The sequence below is a fragment of the Mesoplodon densirostris genome, chromosome X (assembly GCF_025265405.1).
Source record: "Mesoplodon densirostris isolate mMesDen1 chromosome X, mMesDen1 primary haplotype, whole genome shotgun sequence".
Classification (NCBI taxonomy): domain Eukaryota; kingdom Metazoa; phylum Chordata; class Mammalia; order Artiodactyla; family Ziphiidae; genus Mesoplodon; species Mesoplodon densirostris.
Window position 1 is genome coordinate 99,964,963 of NC_082681.1, and position 7,570 is coordinate 99,972,532.

General features: G+C 43.0%; 1 pseudogene; it reads right to left on the minus strand.

Annotated features, from left to right (window-relative positions):
* Positions 1-366: 366 nt before the first annotated feature.
* LOC132481714 (BTB/POZ domain-containing protein 3-like) lies at positions 367-1,844 on the minus strand (annotated as a pseudogene).
* Between the last annotated feature and the right edge of the window lie 5,726 nt (positions 1,845-7,570).

Consider the following 7,570-nt stretch of genomic DNA (forward strand, 5'->3'; position numbering starts at 1 on the left):
TTATTCCTACTTAAAATAAAGCCCAGAAGAGAATTTGAAGTGATCCAAAAATTTTCCTAAGAGGGACAAAACTGGGAGGTCAGTGGGGCAGTTGGAAAAGAACGCAAAATCTCCCCAGATGTATAAACGCAACTCTAAGAACCACAAGCCTTGATGAGAACTTGGCTCTTTTAGGCATACAGTTAAAAGCTGAACACTGCATTTTTGCCTGTACATAATTAAAAGGTTGAAAGAAATTAGAACTTGCCTACAGCTCCATTCATTACAAATTACCTGCGCTGATCGCCTATCTGCAGCTGAGCTAAGCATCAAGCAAGTAGGAGTGTGGTGTGCACCTCAGAGCCCGCACTGCTCTGGGAAGCGTGCTCAAGCGTAGAGTATAAATTTGGGCATCTTCCCCCCATGCACCCCGGTGCCGTTGATGGTGACTTTGCCACACTGAACTTCCGTCATGCCTTCCTGTCCAAAGTAGCTGAGCTCATTACCATCCAGGATCACGCAGGCCGTGTAGAAGGTGTCCTGCTTAGTCTGCACCGGGTACTCAAACCACACGGGGAAGGTGTTGCTGGAGCCGTCTGAGAAGTACTTGCTCAAGTTCTGCCCCAGGACGACGCCCTGCCGCTTGAGTTCGATCTTGGCACTGTACTCGGCCGAGCCGCAGCTGGAGCCGTGCAGCCCGAAGCCCGCGATGAACACCCTCTTGTCGACGGCGAACTGGATGCTGTCGCAGCGGCCCCGGTAGCGCCACTGGTTGCTCCGGTAGGCGCACAACTGGAAACGGTGGCAGCGCTGGGGGACGAGGCCCTTGCGGGCTTTGCAGCTCAGGCTTCTTGGCCACGGTGTACCAGAGGAAGATGTCGTTGGTCTCGTTCAGAGTTAAGACTCCGGACTGCACAGCACCGTTTGCAAAATCGTCCAGGGCCATGGTCGGGATGCAGATCAAGTAAAGCGCCTTCCCGAGGACTCCGCTTGTTTTCAGTGCTCAAAGCCAGATCTTGTCGCTGGCATCCCACTTCAGCCCGGCTGAGAGCTGCCTCGAAAACCACAATTTCTTTGGCATTCAGTTTCCCTGCTGAGGATACTTTCTAGTGTCTGGAAGTCAATATCGCAGAATCCCTCAGATTTGAGAGCGATCTCGGCCTGGGTGTCGATCACCTCCCAGCACCACTGGGTCAGGCCCGGCTCCTCAAACAGGCAGCTCTGGGACAGGAGGACACAGGCGTTCTTGGCGCTCAGGCTGGTCTCCAGAAGATTGACGCAGGCCCGGGCGAGGTGAGGGACGATGTACTTTTTGGCAGCATAAAGAGTGGCCAAGACTGTGACTGCAGCCAAGTCCATTTCATCACAATAGATGTATTTCAGCATAGCGAGAAAAGCAGCAGGGTCGGCATCTGGTATACAGATCTCACCTTTGTCTTCGGCAAGTTCTCCGTAAAACATTGCATGGAACACGGAGCTCCCAACAGCTAAAACATATTTGTGTCCTGGCAACTGCTGAGTCCCACCTGGTGGCCCAACCACAAAATGTACATCTGCCATCAAATCATTATTGAACATCACCACATTTCTCTCTCTAATGGTGGGATAAAGACCTTGCCAATTCAGGGCTGGAATAGGTTGTTGTTACTGAGATTCTGCTGGTGGTACTGATGGACAGTGGTGCTGCTGGAGTTGGCTGGTTTTCTTTGGCAGAATATATCAGCAGCCATCTTCTTCTTTTTAGTCTTCAAGGTAATTACTTCATAACAAACTGGAGACAACTTGCTGCTGCTGCTACTACTGCTGGGATTTTTTTTCTTCGAGCTTTTCTTGGACCTGTTCTTTACCATCTCGCTCGCGGTCCTTGTCGCCTCAGGCAGCGCCCACCGTCTGCGCTACTTACCGCTTGCTGCCTCGGCCCGGTGCCCACTCCTCGGGCCCCGTCCTGGGCACTCTGGGATCCAGCACCCGGCAGGGCTCGGCGGGCACCCACACGCTGCATTCCTTTTTTTTCTTTAAGATTTTTTTTTTGATGTGGACCATTTTTTTGAAGTCTTTACTTGTTACAATATTGCTTCTATTTTATGTTTTGGTTAATTGGCCACGAGGCATGTGGGATCTTAGCTCCCCCGCCAGGGATCGAACCCATACCCCCTGCATTGGAAGGTGAAGTCTTAACCACTGGACCTCCAGGGAAGTCCCATGAATTGCATTCTTAAAATTACGTATTCTAATGGGCTGTTGCTGATGTATTAGAATATTGTTGATTTTTAAATTTTATTTTTATCCACTAAACTTGTTGCAATTTCTTAATAGTTCTAATAGTTTTTTGAGTCTCTTGAATTTTCTATGTAAGCAATTATACTTTCTGAAAATAATGACAATTTAACTTCCTCCTTTTGATTCTTAAAACCATATTACTCTTCCTTGTCTGCTGCATTGCTTACAACCTCTAATACCACATTAACTCCAGTGGAAACAGTCTTACCTAGTTAATTTAAAGAAACACTTATATCACTAGTTAGTATGATATTCGCTATAGTTGTTTGAACTTGCGTTCAGAGATTGCCTTTCTTCCAGATTACTCATTGTGAATGGCCTTCAAGATGGATAGTCAGAAGCTCTAATCAGCAGCAAAACTGTCCCTGGAGCGCTGCTCTGGGAAACAGAGGCAGTTAAGTGACTTCCTAGAGGAGTGTCCTAGCCAGTCTCCGGCAGAGGCAGTGTGGAGTCATTCTTTTACTGTGCTTGCCTCAATCTCCTACATCTGAAATGCATTCTTTATTCATTTGCCCCAATTTTGCATTGTTTTGAAATTTTAACTTAGTGCATTTACTTTTTTCTTTCCACGCAGATTATAAGATCCTTGAGGATAAGGGCTAAACAGTGCCTTTCTTTTATCTCATATAAACTCTTTAGAATGTAAGTTCTGAGGGAAGAGACTTTGCTGGTATTGTTGCTACTGTTTCCAGTGGCTAGCACAGTGCCGAGCACTGTAAGCACTAAATATTTTTCAATAAGTGAGTCAGCCTCACATTCCTTCAACCCCCACAGGCTTCAGTCCATGTTTGGCAATTTGCTGTGTGTACTGAATGCATTCAAAAATGGTGGTGGAATGAATGAGCCCTTCCAGGCCCTAGTCTTTCATTTTCATTCCACCATTCTTTCACCTGGACATCTCCATTTCTAAACAGTTTAAGCAAAGCTTGATGTTGATGTATTTGTCAATGCCAGAAAAAAAATGTTTGACAAGTGTGCAATCTAACTTCATGAATTTCAAAACAGATGACACCCATTTTGATAAATGCATATGATTCTGCAGCTGATGAAAAAGAAAAATGAAAATGGGGCCAAATTACACTTTGGCACCCAAGACAATAATCAATCTTTCTTCACGTTAATGGTCTGTCATGAGACCATAAAACCACACGAAGACAGGAAACAGGAAAGTCCTCACACCAGATTTCCAAGGGAGTCAACATAATTTGGTTAACAAGACACACTTATCTGTGAATGAATTACAGCTAAGTGTGAACCTGGCAGTTCAATGATAAAATATGTCAAAGCTTTCCAGAAATGATTACCACCATAGCATTGAATAAGGTTACCATGGGCAGAACAGACTAATTGGTAGAGTTAGGTCTATTTTTAAATGTCAAACAACATCTTGCTACTCTTAGCAGCACTGCTCTATGCCCCTTAACTGGGGATACTAACTACCTACAGGTTTCTCACTCCCACCATAATGGTCTTACCCACGTTTGTTTTTTAAATCACATAGCTGGGGAGACATACACAGAAATCTGACAATCAAGTCCTGGTCCTGCCCTCTAAGGGGTGGCAGTAACATAGCATGGTAAAGGAGAGAGCTCTTGTTGCCACGCCCTCATTTGTCACTGCCATGTTCAAGCTCTTTTCCTGCCCTTCAAGTGCTCTCCTTCAGCTGCATGAACTCAGTTACCTGTTCACCTGTCCCTTTATTTGAAGACAGAAAACCTTCTCCCTGATGCCATTACAACCTTCATGAACAGTTGTATGTTCTGAATCTGTAAGGTCACTCATCATCCTCCCATGATCCTTTTACTGACTTTAGCTGTCATCCTCCCTCCCTAAACATACTTGCATGGACATATAAGTGATATCGTACAGTATTCGTCTGTCTCTCTGTCTGACTTATTTCATCAAGCATAATATTTTCTAAATCCATCCACGTTGCTGCAAATGATAGAACTTCATTCTTTTTTATGGATGAGTAATATTCCATTGTGTGTTTGTGTATATAAATATGTATGTATATATATATATATGTATATATATACATATATATATATATATATATATATATATATATATATAAAAAATACCTTTATCCATTCATCTTGAATTCTTTCCAAAGTGCTTTTCCATAAAAATCTTATTGAATCCCTGAAAAGTCCTGTAGGATAAACCTGGCATATTATTACCATCTTATAGATGAAGAAACTGAGGCATGGAAAGGGTCAAGAGCCTTCAGTGAGATATCACTCTAGCAACAGAGTATGGAAGTCACTTCACCCAGCCACTGTATGAAGCTCCCCCCGGATAAAAGGATGAAATTTAGATCTGAAACTTAGGCACAGAAATACTCTATAAATCAACAATAGGCTGGCATCTTTCAAAATATAAATTCAAGACAGTGAATCTTCGATGATGAAGATAGCTTTAATAAGGAAAGTAGAGATAGGAAGCACAAAAAGAAAAAAAAAAACCTGCCAAAAACGATCTTCAGTGAACGCTAGATCTGGGGTTGTGCAAATATATTAAGGCTGTTTAACATTGGTCATTGACAATTTCCTTTAGCTTTCATGATTGGTGGAAATAAATATATGCTCTCTCTAAAGCTCAAGCCTCCAAGGAAATACGTAGTGCTGGTAAACAAGTTCTGTAACGTCATGTGCTCTCTGAAAAGCAATGACTCTCGAACTTTAGAACATTCCAAGAGCCAAGTTAAGGAAATGGCAACTTATTTAGTGACTTTAATAAAACATGAAGAGGCCTGAAGGAAGCAAGCATAATATGGTGGGAAGTTTTCACTAGATAACACCTATTTGCAGTTGTCATCTGATCTGTGTAGAACTGACAATTTGTCATTGATTTGGTTGGGTGGGCTATTCCTCCATTTGGAGACACTGGAATACTTATAAATTAGTTTTCTTCCCGAGTATCTACCACAGATAATGTTTACTCTGCCTTTACTTATTAGGGTCTATCTGAAAGACTCTCAAAGCCATTATTCAATGATGCCCTGTTTTATATATGGCTGTAGATGCACAGGAATGTCTGGTCGTCTATTTGGTACATTTGTAGAATGCTTATTGTGTGCAGACACTGCTTCTGGCATTCGATTTGAAACATAAGAACTATATTAACTACTCCATTGTAAAAATGAAATGGCTTAGCACATGGAGTGTTAAAAAAAATGTGAACTAAATATTGGGTGAATAATTAGCTGGGAGGAGAATGTGATAATCCAAGTTGGAATAGACCAAAATCAACCATGTACCAAAAATAAAAAATAACCTATGCTTTTCTTAAACAGCAGGCACTCCTAATTTATATTCCAGCTAACAATTGCTTTTCCAATAATAAAGCATCTGTTATCTAACTCTTTGTTTCCTTGTTTACCCACCTCCCCCTTCTCCAGCACTGAATTAATCTCACAACTCACTTTTCCTCTTCTGATAAAATAAATCAAAACAAGGAAATAGAGACCATTTCAAACAGTGGTCTTTCATCCTGAGGTAGTTATTCAATGCAAGTACACATTGCTCATACCAGCCACTTCCTAGTTGCCACTGACAAAATTCACCAATGTCTTCCATCACACCATTTAAGTCACATTATTGGTAGGACAAAACATTGCCTCTTTTATCACAGGCAAAAGTGCAGCTGTCAACTCTCCACCTTCCAACATGAAATTCTAACACCTCCCCCTCTCTCTAGCTCCATTACTTCTGATCTCAGGGGAAGAGGTGTCCCTCCTTATGGTCAACACTTATGCTCCCAGCTGGGCTTGGGCCCCTCCTCTTCTACTCTGCCAAGCCCATTTATTCCTTAACCCACTATTTTCTATCTCCACTGTTGATGTGCCACAGAAAAAACTCTGGATCCTTTCTGGTAGAGTCTTAATTATCCAATATATGGGATTTAAAACTCCTGAGCCTTCCTTACTAAGAATTTCTCTTTCCTTGGTTTCCATAAGGTACAATCTCCTGACCTACCACTCTGCCACTCACCCTCAGTCACTGTCACTAACTTTTCCTCAAGGTTTTTCTGCTCAGAAAAGTAACACGTGCACATTGCAGAAAATTTTGAAACTACATTCAAAAAGAATAAAATAAAATTTTCTAAATATAAATAATCTGAGCATTGTAGAGTAGTTCCTTCTAGGCCATATATATTTTCATAATGAAATTCTAATCGTGCTGTGTTCATTATCTTGATTGCGGTGATGGTTTTACAGGCATATACATATGTCAAAATGTATCAAATTGCATACTTTAATGCATGCAGTTTATTGTATGTCAGTCATACCCCAACTAAGCTGTTTTTAAAGTGTAAACAATAGAACTGCTGAACAACCATTGAGAGGAAGATGCTGGAACCCACCAAAAAAGATACCCCACATCCAAAGACAAAGGAGAAGCTGCAATGAGACAGTAGGAGGGGCGCGATCACAATAAAATCAAATCCCATAACCACTGGGTGGGTGACTCACAAACTGGAGAACAGTTATAGCACAGAAGTCCACCCACTGGAGTGAAGGCTCTGAGCCCCATGTCAGGCTTTCCAACCATGGGGTCCAGCAACGGGAGGAGTTCCTAGAGGAACTCCTCTAGGAACTCCTAGGACCTTCAATTCCTAGAGTATCAGACTTTGAAGGCTAGTGGGATTTGACTGCAGGACTTTCTCAGGACTGGGGGAAACAGAGACTCCACTCTTGGAGGGCACACATAAAGTCTTGTGTGCACCAAGACCTGGGGGAAAGGAGCAGTGACCCCAGAGGAGACTGAACCAAACCTACCTACTAGTGTTGGAGGGTCTCCTGCAGAGGCGGGGGGCAGCTGTACCTCACCATGGAGACAAGGACACTGGCAGCAACAGTTCTGGGAAGTACTCACTGGCATGAGCCCTCTCATAGGCCACCATTAGCACCACCATACAGCCTGTAGGCTCCAGTCACCTCAGGCCAAACAACTAACAGGGAAGGAACACAGCCCCATCCATCAGCAGACAAGCAGTTTAAAGTTTTACTGAGCCCTGCCCACCAGAGCAAGACCCAGGTATACCCACCATCAGTTGCTCCCATCAGGAAGCTTGCACAAGCCTCTTAGATAGCCTCATCCACCAGAGGGCAGACAGCAGAAGCAAGAAGAACTACAATCCTGCAGCCAGCAGAACAAAAACCACAATCACAGAAAGTTATACAAAATGAAAAGGCAGAGGATTATGTCCCAGATGAAGGAACAAGATAAAACCCCAGAAAAACAACTAAATGAAATGGAGATAGGCAACCTTCCAGAAAAAGAATTCAGAATAATGATAGTGAAGA